Below are 12,216 nucleotides of genomic sequence, written 5' to 3'. Positions count from 1 at the left end.
CATAAATGTAATTCTGGTCCTGCCGCTACTTATTGGAGACATTAAACTATACTCTGGACCTGCCTGGCCTCGACCAAAATGGCGTCAGTATGGGAGCAACTTGCAACTCCTTATGACGTTCTAGTTACTTAGCCTTGACGTTATGGGGGATGTATGCGGTCTTTGTGCACATGGCGGGCGGGGAAGGGTACTGACTGGGAATACGGACAACCCTATTGATGTCGATTTTTCATTATTGATTATTGTATTAATAAAGCTTCGAAGTAATGTAACCCATGATACTCGCCCATGGTGTGCGTATGGACGATTTTATTGTAACTGATCCTGTTATACTTTCAATTAAAAAAATCAACCTTCACTGATCCTACAACCGTTTATCACGTTTAGTTTTTTCATTATTGATTATTGTATTAATAAAGCTTCGAAGTAATGTTACCCATGATACTCGCCCATGGTGTGCGTATGGACGATTTTATTGTAACTGATCCGGTTATACTTTCAATTAAAAAATCAACCTTCATTGATCCTGCAACCGTTTGTCACGTTTGGTTTTTTCAATTAAATGGCTCGCTTGTTACATACTCCTATACCCCTGGCTTTTGAAAGACACCATCTTGTAGAATAAAGGGCTGCGTCAAGGGTGGTATTGCCCAGAATGTCTTGTTTTCTAGTGCTCGTAATAACGAAGCCAGAACTGACGAAAGGGATTCTGGTCCTGCCGCTACTTATTGGAGACATTAAACTATACTCTGGACCTGCCTGGCCTCGACCAAAATGGCGCCAGTATGGGAGCGACTTGCATCTCCTTATGACGTTCTAGTTACTTAGCCTTGACGTTATGGGGGATATATGCGGTCTTTGTGCACATGGCGGGCGGGGTAGGGTACTGACTGGGAATACGGACAACCCTATTAATGTCGATTTTTCATTATTGATTATTGTATTAATAAAGCTTCGAAATAATGTTACCCATGATACTCACCCATGGTGTGCGTATGGACGATTTTATTGTAACTGATCCTGTTATACTTTCAATTATAAAATCAACCTTCACTGATCCTGCAACCGTTTGTCACGTTTAGTTTTTTCAATTAAATGGCTCGCTTGTTACATACTCCTATACCCCTGGCTTTTGACCCTTTCCTACGCGCGGTCTGTACTACCGCCCTCGGGCGATCTATGTAATGAACAGACTACCATTGCCGAAACACAAGGGAATGCATCACAGAGAGATAAGTCAAGTACGTGGTAGATAAAAACATTTTCGTGTTTATGCACGCTGATGTGCTTTGAACGATGCCCCCTCCACCCCCCCTCCCCCCTCCTCATCATTTAGATTACCACCGCCCATTGCACAAAAGCGTACCGGGCGCTCCCCACGCAAAAAAAAATATTTTTTTTTGTTTTGCTTCGCGGGGCCCTTTTAAAGCCTCCACATCAAACCTAGGGGGTCAGGGAGGATCTACTATGCCCCCTTATGGTCATTTCCCCCTTCGTTTTGGCCTCCTCTTGTCTCTCGATCCTACCGAGAGACAAGATGGCGGCCGCTCCGGACTGTTTAGAATGTTTACAGACACCGGAGAGCCAATCAGCTTCGCTTCGCGAAGTTTCGTTACGCGTCAAGTACGCGAACCGGAGCGCTACCCGGAGCGCTGTCACAGATATATATATATTTTTGAACGTTAATTTATCAAAATACACTGGAGCACATATATTGAGACCTAGCAAAGGCGCATTGGGCTAACAGTCCCTACAATTTTGCCAAGTTTCATGCAAATCCATTCAGCCGTTCGAGCTAAAAGTGAGGCGAACCGCCCTATGGAAATTAACATGGGAAAAACACGTTTTGGGACCCCCTTTTTTTCTCGGCCCCCCCTTGACGAACCCCCCCCAAATTTTCAGGGGCTGCTCAGAAACAAAATGTGCCATTTTCCTGAAAATTTCAGCCAATTCCGTCCACAAACGCCAAAGTTATTAGACATAGAATTTTCAAAAATCCCATAGAGAAAAAATCCTAACTATATATACCTATTGGCGACCGCCAGTAGGTAATATATACACATATATATATATATATATATATATATATATATATATATATATATACATACATACATATACATATACATACACACACATGCATACATACATATAATACCCTTCCCTGCAAATTACTTACATTTTTGTAGTAAAGTCCTTCATGGTAAAGGAATATTCATTGAAAAAATGTCTGTGTAATAAAGACTTTTGTTGTTAACGCTTTCACTGTTCCTGCACTGTTATGTAGGAAATTTGTGGTCCAGATGGCATTAATAAGGCTATTTCTCTCTTTCAGCTATTGCCTGTGCACCCAGAGGACTGTCAGCTGATAGCCATTCAGTTTCAAGGACAGCTTATTGAAGATAAAGCACGGACTATGGGATGTTTTAGTTTCTAGTGCTATTTTGGAGAAATGATGTTGTTTTTAACAATGGGCCTTTGAAAGCTTTTCAGGAAGCATGGCTTTTACTCATTACCTTGACGATTTTGTACTGGTGGAATCTCAGAAAGCATTTTCAACACGCTGCCTGATTCTGCCTTTCAAGAAGTCATGGTGGATATTGGAGCTCCCCCAGCCCCAGAGAAGACAGTGGGGTTACAGAGGGCGTTGTCATAGTTGAGTATTGAGATTGATGCCGAGGCGATCGAGGCCAGGCTGCCCAAAGAGAAAAGGGGGCATTGCTACAGCTGCTAGATGACACGTCCAGGAAAAAGCCCAAAGTGAGGGAGATACAAGTTTTGTCAGACATTTTAATTTTACCTGTCGGGTGGTGACGGTTGTACAGACATTCTGTAGGAGGTTGGGTTTGGCACTGTTGCTTCATCGTTGTGTGAGACTATCAGCTGGGGTTAAGGCAGATTCACTTTTGGAAGATTTTCTTGGACAGGTTCAATAGTGTACTCCTGGCAGGCATTGGGGAAGAGAAAGAGAGGCCCATTCAAATATTTTCTGATGTATTGGATGGGGTAGCTTTGGCCTCTACTGCAAGGGTGGCGCTGTGCAGACGAGTGGCCAATGACTTAGTGGGAGGGGAGGGGGAGATGGAGAGAGCCCACCACCACATCCTTTGCAGCTCCAGCTTCGGTTCTGGAATGCAAAGGCCAAGCACCTGATTGCCAACACTTTCAATATTGCCACCCTGTATGATCTTCCATGAGGTCGCAGATTGTTGTCTCTCTTTCCAAGCAGCCTCCTTCACTCATGAGTGTCCTGGTACCCAGTACCTGTCAGGGAGATGTAGGCCCTACCTGACTCAGCAGCACAGGTGTGAGTGATGCCTCAGGTTTGCCAGCTGATCCTACAGCTAGTGGGCCTCTGGTTCGCCCAACCTCAAGGGATTCAATGCTGCAGGATGCACAGCCTGGAACTCCTCATTCATGCAGCCATTTCGGCTACAATGGCACACAGAGAGCTAGACCATGCCTACGCATGTTTTCTTCACCCTTCCATCCATGTATCATCCATCCTTTTTCCCATCCAGCAAGCTTTTGTTTAATCGTCCAGCCATCAATCCTTTCACTCAATCACCTTTTACCCATCCAGTCATTCGTCCACCTTTCCATCATTTCTACAACCTGCCCATCCTTCATTTCACCCAGTGCCCATTTTGTTGCCGTTCACCTGTTTAGCATTTGTGCTTTCATCATTCTATCCACCCACCCTATCAACCATTGATTCATCTCCCCCCTCTAACTTTCCATTCTTTCACTCAACCATTCATGCTTTCACTCTCCTTCTTTTACATCCTTGCCTCCACCTGTCTTTCTTCTCTTTCAACGTTCCCTTATCTCCTGTTATCTGACTTCCTTTCAGAATAGTGTCAAGTAACCTTGCTTATTGTTTTTCCCTATTTATTCCCATCTGCTATTGAGCATCTTTTTCTTTTGTCCCCTCCATAGTTTCTTTCTTATCTTTCTCCAGCCCACTCTTTCTATTTAGCTTTGGTATGGTGTCTCCTTCTCTGTTCTTGGTTCATTTACCCTCACCCAGCACCCCTTATTCAATTACGGTGTTATTTGTGTGCTATTGTCTGCAGACATGCAGAAAAAAGAGATTCATAAAAACAAATCAACATTTTTGTGGGAACCTGTATAGTTAGATAATCCTTTATTGTAGCTTGCTTCTAGGATAGGTGAGTAGGAGAAGATAGGAAGTACAGATGTAGCCCCACCTGGAGCAGGCTCCTAGCAGCTCAGCCTGAGTTGACCAACTGACACTGTGAGTACAAATAGACACCCAGGCATTCCATGATGTCATGGTACATTCTATTCAGTGGAGAACAGTAGATAAGTAATTTAGTACACATCCTCCTTCCTTAGGGAATGACAGCAGGAATAGAGAGAAATATAAGTAAGATACCTCAAATATAACATTTACATGAAAGTACAACAATGAGATACACAAATCTAATAGTGTACTACATGAGGTATCAGAAATACCATTAGCATGAGCAGAAATACAATAAGATGCTAACATTACTACTACACGCCCCATCCCCCTCCCTTAGGGAAAAACAAAGCATGGCTTAGATGAATAAAAACCAATGCAACAAAGAAGGGCGGTCACACCCACAACCTCCCCATACTTGGGCCACCACGGGGTAGGCACCCTGATAAACAAAAGTGGGTGTAGACACGGACCCTTGGGAGAAATACAACAGGGGTAAAATTCACTCTAGATAACCGGAAGAGTGTAACCCCCACAACAGAAATACACCAGAGAAAAACGCTCTGAAAAGAAACCCAAAGTTCCCTTGATCAGGATAGAAGGCATGCTGACACTGAAAACTAGGATAAAGCTTCTCACTCAAAGTCGTACGAACGTGAAACCCTTGGCCACGAGTTCCATACAGGCAGACTTCGACCGGAGCATAGTGTCAAGATAAAAGGATACTCTATAGGTAGTAACCCTTGGAACTGATAAATCACCTTCCCCCAAACAAGAGAACAACACAGGGTATTCACCCTGAAAAATTACACCACGGGATACTCACCATGGAAAACTACTGAACCTCCCCTTAGTATGGTACACCTCAGGGTACTCACCCTGGGAACTAGTATGGGGCATTGACTACCCACAAACAACACAATCTCCCCAAAGTAGGGTACACCACAGGGTATTCACCCTGGTATCTGATATGGGGCATTGGCTACCCACAAACAACACAACCTCCTCAAAGTAGGGTACACCAGAGAGTACTCACCCTGGGAACTGATATGGGGCATTGAGTACCCACAAAGAACAAAACCTCCCGAAAGTAGGGTACACCACAGGGTACTCACTCAGGGAACTGATATACCTCCCCTAAGTAGGGTAAGCCTAGAAGGGTACACTGCAGGGTGCTCACCCTGGGAACTGACACGGGGCATTGACTCCCCACAAACGACCAAACCTCCCCTAGATAGGGTACACACTAGATAAACAATAAAACTGGGGGACTAACTGTCCGCTCAAGAAACTATGTTAAACACTGAGCACCCCCCCCCCCACAAAATGAAAACACTGTGCTATACAGGACATGCATAATAAGTTTATACGTTATAAACACTAAGCACTGGTGGGAGCGGTTTCTCACCGAGATCCCTACACACAGTTCCACACATTGGCCAGCATCGAATCCGGTGCAGTGAAGGCTTCACAAGAGCCGAATACTTGCAGTGTGCAGACGCTGAATATCGCCATAAAAGTGAAGAGTCACGCCGACTGTGAGATGCAGAGTTTGAAAAAGAGTCAAGAGTTGTGGTGCTCCATTCCCTCTTGAACTGAAGTATCTTGTCTTTTGCTTGTTGCTCAGGTCGTCTACCACCGGAAGGAACTGTGGGACTGACGATGCAGCCCAAACTGGGGCGGACCAGGAGGCAGACATTAACACCTTTGCAGAAGCTTTGTTGCTGTGATCGCCGGGGTGCATGAAGCGCAACGAACATTGCTGTCAACATGGCTAACATATAGCATGAACTCAGGCCAAACACAAAATGGCGGCACGCTTCCAGACGGCGCGCTGGGTGGCTCACGGCATGTTTGTGCAGTAGAGTGTTGGTCAGCAGCTCGGAGAATGTAAAGACGACGAAGCGTCACTGGAGATGCCATGAAGAATCTGTGACGGAGCTAAGGGCACGGGCTATAGCAGGCCTGAGAATATTTTTTAAAATGCAGCTCGCGCTGAGATCCAAAGTCAAACCGCTTCGCCGCAACGAAACTCTGTGTGCACAATGCACAAAAAACAAAGTACCTTATTGACAGCCATAGAAAACCTTATTGACAGCCATAGAATCCACTCAAATCCCCAAGGATTGGCAATAAGAGAGGTGGAAAGCCACAATCTCAATAGGCTGGCAAACGGCTCTTCCGGAGAGTCTCCCAGGCTCAAAGTCCTATTACCAAGTCCGCTCAAAGTACTCCAACTGGCATAGGCTACGCTCTTGGTTCCACTGTAACACTTGTGATGCCTCTTGAGTAAGGGCCCGTTTCCTCACACAGGACAAACACAGGCAGAGTAACATGCAGCACCAGAGGCTGTTGAAATGTTTCCCTCAACATGCCAGGCTGCCCAGAGTGTAGAAAGTACTCATTTTGTCGATAGGGAATGCAGGCACAAGCTGCTGTTAGACCACAACACTTCCCACAAAGGTTGATGGCATAAAAAAACAGGAAAAGACAGCAGGATAAGTAAACTTGTTGCGCCTGTGGAAAGCTTGTATCTGGATAGACTTGTTCACTGTAGAAGTCTTCCAGATAACAGCAGGCACCAAATTAATGACAAACACCCAGGGTGCAGACTGTCCAGATGGTACAGGACACTGGTGGTGCTAACCAGGGCGTTTATCTGAGTTTCAATTGACATTTTGAAAGTTCTTAAAGCCCTTGGTTCCTTGTCTGTTAGTTCCTTAGTTGTTCTTACTCCTTACTCCACGCCTAGGTTCAAGATCGTCGCCAAGTTGTAGTAAAGGAAGATACAGAGTCCAGCTGTATAGTTAGATAATCCTTTATTGTAGTTTGCTTCTAGGATAGGTGAGTAGGAGAAGGAAGGAAGTGCAGATGTAGCCCCACCAGGAGCAGGCTCCTAGCAGGTCAGCCTGAGATGACCAACTGACACTGTGAGCACAGAGACACACCCAGGCATTCCATGTCATGGTACATTCTATTCAGTGGAGAACAGTAGAGAAGTGATTTACTACAGAACCCCACTTAAATTAGGTATTCATTAAGCCACTGCTATCAGTGATATGTTTGTCAATTCAATTGGCTAGAATTAAATCTTAGGTGGATCCTGGGTGGTGGGAAGCAAGTGAGGGAAAAGAAAGGTTTTCTTTGGAAGCCAGAAGAATACTGGAGGGCTTTTTGTTCTTTACCATTGTGAATCAATTGCTTTTTCTTTGGGGATCTTTCGGAGTGAGTGTCTCAAAAGTTTAATATAATATACTGGTGGAATTCCCAGGAGCTGTTACCTGGACTAGTCTGGGTGAGCTAGGGTTCTTGTTTGTTTTTTACTGACTGTGCCATTTTTCTCAAGCATGGATTCTTAGGTGGGATCTGTCACTACAGCCCAATGTACACTCTGCTTTTCAAAGGACTTAGCAAATAGTGTACCCCCTTTTTTACTTTTATCTCCAGCTTCAAGTGAGGTAGAGTTTCGGCATTTATTGCATGTCATGTGGGTGGTTCTTGCTTACTGTAAAAGGCCCATTTATTCAGAAAAAAACCAGACTTTTATTACAAAAGGATGTTTCTGGTTGGGGTAGTAATTTATCCACTGTGTCCCAAACCCATTGGATTTGTATTTCAATTTGTTTGTCATTAGCTTCGGTCCCATTCTGCAGTTGCGTTCCATCTGTGGGGGAGGCTTGGTTGATTAGGGGGGCGGATCGGGTGGTTAGAAAATGTATATATTTTTTTAATCTATGTCATTAAAAAGTAATAAAAGCATTTAAATTAATTTTCAATTAATCATTAAGTAGTTCCCCTGATATCTCAGAACGCTAATGAATGAAGTAAAGGGCGTACAATCAAAACAAACATTTGGATTAACCCCCAGCAGTTTAAACACTTGGGGCCAGATGTAGGTAGCCTAATACCGGTCGGTAACGGCTGAAATTACCGAATTTTGGCCGTTACCAACCGGTATTGGGCATTTGAGATGTAGGAGCCCAAAAAAGATCGATTTGGTAAATACGAATCGGTAGTTTCCAAATCGGAATTTACCGAATCGGAATTTACCGATTTGGAAAATATAGAATTCTAAGTTACCGAATCAGTAAATAAGAAGTGGTAAAAAATGAGACTAGAGATGTAGGTAACTTCTAAAATACTGAATTTCATGAAATTCGGTATTTAAGAGTGAGTTTTTACCATGGATTGAAAGCAGGTGGTAACCAGGTGCAGGATATAAAAAAGGCCTCAAAATGCAACAGTGTGACCAGAATGGTGGCATTCTACGTGATAGCAAGGTGGCTACGGCTACAGGCAGCAGGAAAGAGGGTCTGGAGACAGGGGGAGCAAGTCTACAGACAGCAGATAATGCTCTTCCAACTAACTGAGGCAGAGATCTTGCAAAGGTACAGGCTATACCCCCACACCCTCCTGGACTTGATCAGGAACCTGCACCCACTCCTGGAGCACCCAACGCCAAGGGCGCATGCCACCCCACCCCATGTGCAGGTGCTCTGTAGCCTACACCTGCTTGCATCTGGGAGTTACCAGGGGGTGATAGCTGCGGTAGGTGGGGTGTCCCAGAGCTGCCTGTCCTGTTTCTTCCGAAGTTCCTAGAGGCCATGATGCAGAGAATGCATCATTACATCAGCGTCCCTGACACACATGCAGAACTGCTAAAGACCGAGACTGACTTCTATCAACTGGCACATTTCCCACACGTCATCGGCTGTATTGATGGCACCCACATCCCAATCTGCCCACCTGGTGCCACAGAGTACATTTACAGAAACAGAAAGTCAACCCACTCTATCAATGTGCAGGTAAAAAAAAGAAAAAGTAAATTGATACTTGTATAGCGCACTACTCACCCGGAAGGGTCTCAAGGCGCTTGTACGAATACCGCTGTGGAACCCATCCTGGCTTTCCCTGTGAGGCGTCCACTCCTGGGCACCCCCAAGGTGGAGGCAGGCATCCTTAGCGTTGTGGGGGCCGTTGTGGAGATTAAGCAAGCTATTGCCCAGAGTTGCAGAGTGGGACTCCATGATTGGAATAGGCATCGAAGCGAGAATTATCAGGTCTTTGGAATTTTGAGCCCAAGAACCGCCGAGGCGGGGAATTGAACCCTGGTCCCGGGCTAGACCTCTGCATCAGGGTCTGCCGCTCTAACCATTGAGCCACACTTCTCCTAATTTGTGATGCTGCCAACATTATCACAGACATTGTGGCCGAATTCCCTGGAAGCACCCACGACTCCTACATCTTTCAGAACAGTGGGATCTACACACGCCTGACAGCGGGGGAATTCGGAGAAGGATACCTGCTAGGTAAAACACTGTGACACACCCTGATAGTTATTGCAGATGTATGTGTTGGTGTGCATGTGATTAATGGCTCTCTCATTTCCAAATAGGTGATAGCTTATATGCCGTCCGCTAGTTCATCCCGACTCCCTACCTGTACCCATCAACCCTGAGCGAGAGACGATACAACGTCGCACACAAATCTACTAGGAACTTTGTGGAGCGCACCTTTGGGCTGTTAAAAAGCAGGTTCCGCTGCCTCCACAAAAGTGGAGGCGCACGGCAGTACTCACCACTCATCTGCTGTAAGATCATTGCAACTTACGCAATGTTGCACAACCTTGCTACCAAGAAAGGTACAGAAGTGGAATTAAGTGATTTTGAGGACCACAATGATGAATGTGCACAGCCTGAGCCCAACACAGCAGGAGTGGCGCCAGCAACAGATGGGAGACAGAGACTGGCAGAGACCACACGAAACTACTTTTAAGTAAGTAAAGAGACACAGCCAGGTGGAGTATGTAACCAATGTAGTTTAATTTTTGGCATTACTCAAGTACTCAAAGGCGAAAATGTGCAACACAAATGGCATCGATCAATAATGGGAGTCCTGGGTCACTTCCCCATTCAAGGTCATGGAGTGTGGGCAGCATTAGTCATTTTCGGCCATGCCTACCGGTGCCAGATGAAATTAGATGGCTGTCCTCATTGGGTGTGTGGGCAGTGGGAGCCCCATGGAGCCTGCTGCTCCTCCCTGTCTCAGCAATAGGGGGGTTGTCATGCTGCTTCGACTGGTGCTTTCCTCGCTCTCAGGTATATCCAGAGCAGCAGTATGTGCTGACTGCGCATTAAGCAGCACCTCTACAGCACTCGTCACCCTTGCAAGGCCCCCGGACACTCCATTGCTGCTGTGTGCCAGTCCCTCCTGCATGTTCACGCATCGCCTGCAAAGAAGGGAAGTGGCTGTGGCCAGGCGGTTAACTGCCTTAGTGTGTTGCTGTGCTTGCTGCCTGTCCTTCCGCCTTGTTGCCCTGGTCAAGTTTGGTGCACAAGAGCAGCACGGACTGTGACATGTCCCGCATCCCTACAGCCATCTCTCTCATGCCTGATGCCATCTCTTTGTTTTCATCCACCAATGCGCTGATGCCCTTTCCTATGTTTGCCATGTTTTCATTCTGGTGCCTCATCTGGCGTTGCACCGATGGATGGCCTTCCCCTGCATACGCTGTATTTTCACCATGCTACCCTCCAGTCCACGGATGACACTGGGACCCTCCACATGTTGTGAAGCACTGCTGTCTCTGGGCCTGCGGCGTCTGGTACCTGTGCAGGCACCCTCAGCGCTGGACTGCTATATGGCAGTGCTTTCTTCACCAGCCAAGGTTGGTATCTCATCCCCAACCGTGTCATCTGCTGATGGCTCCATTTGAAGTAGTGTGGCAACTACATGCCTCTTGCTCTTTTGTACTGCAGGTGTTGTGTTAGCCGGTGACGCAGGCAGTTCAGGTGAGGACAGTAGTAGAGGGGAGCCAAAACGCTCAGGGGAGGCCTGCAGCTGTGGTGACATTTGCAGGTCTTGGGAGGCTGGCTGAGCTGTTGGTGCACCAGTGTCCTGTGTGGTATTCCCTGCACTTGTGCTTGCCTCCTGTGTGTCATCCCTCTGTGGTGCACTGCCTTCCTTCTCGCTGGTACGCCTGCGAGATGTCTCGCCTGTGGACAGAAAAGTGTACATTAGCTCCGTGTTCCTGCAGCACTGTTTATACAATTAAATTCTAATCACTGAAACACTGTAGCTATTGCCTCAGCTTGCTCATGACTGATGTGTGTTGCATGCCCTGTTGCTTGGTGTGCTGTATGACATGGTAGGTTTTTCAATGACTACATCTCCCATAATGCATTGCTGGTGTATATTTCTACCTCTACTGGAGTAGGGTTAACAATGCCACATAGGGGAAAGGGAAGGGGATGGGGTGGGGTTTCTGGTGGCAGCTCTGGCTGAGCTGTCTGCATCTCCCAGTCCACAGACGCTCTCTGGTTCAATGGTGGACTCCACCAGCTCCTCTAGCTCAGTCAGGGCAGGTGCCCAGTTCCTCCCTCCTCCAGTAAGGTTCGCCTGTTTGTGGAGCTCTGCAATCTTTCGCTTTGTTAAGCTCCTGAGGTCGTACCACCTCTACTTCAGGTCGTCTATCTCCCGTGGGGTCACTCCAACAGCATTTACCTTTCACTGTATTTCAAGCCAAATCTTCCTTTTGGCAGATTCTGCCTCCGTCAGGGACAGCTTCCCAAACAATTTTTGGTGTTCCTTAACCCCTTGCATGCTGATGACTGCCCCCATCCGTCATGCACTATGGCGCTCGTGTGCTGATGATGGCTGGGGCCGTCATAAACCCGCCCACTTGCGATTTTGCCGCACAGGTGCGGAATCGCGGCAGCATACAAGGGGTTAACCACCTCCTCCACGAGGACATGCAGCTCCATGGTGCTTAATTTGATTTTCCTCTTCCTCTTTGCACCTTCCTTCTCAGTGTTGTTTGCCATTTTTTCAATTTCTAAAGCAGTAAAGTTTTCCTGTGGCTCAGGGACTCTGCTCTGCTCTCACAGCCTCTCCAGAAGCTTCTGATTGCTTGCACCTACCTGGGTGTGGCCACTTCCTGGTTGGGAGGGGGGTGGTTGCACCTGATTGGGTGACTCCTGGGTTTTTTCTTTTTTTGAATAGGCGATTCG

This window comes from Lissotriton vulgaris, chromosome 4_1 (assembly GCF_964263255.1).
Source record: "Lissotriton vulgaris chromosome 4_1, aLisVul1.2, whole genome shotgun sequence".
NCBI classification, from domain to species: Eukaryota; Metazoa; Chordata; class Amphibia; order Caudata; family Salamandridae; genus Lissotriton; species Lissotriton vulgaris.
Note: the sequence above shows the minus strand (reverse complement) of the source record.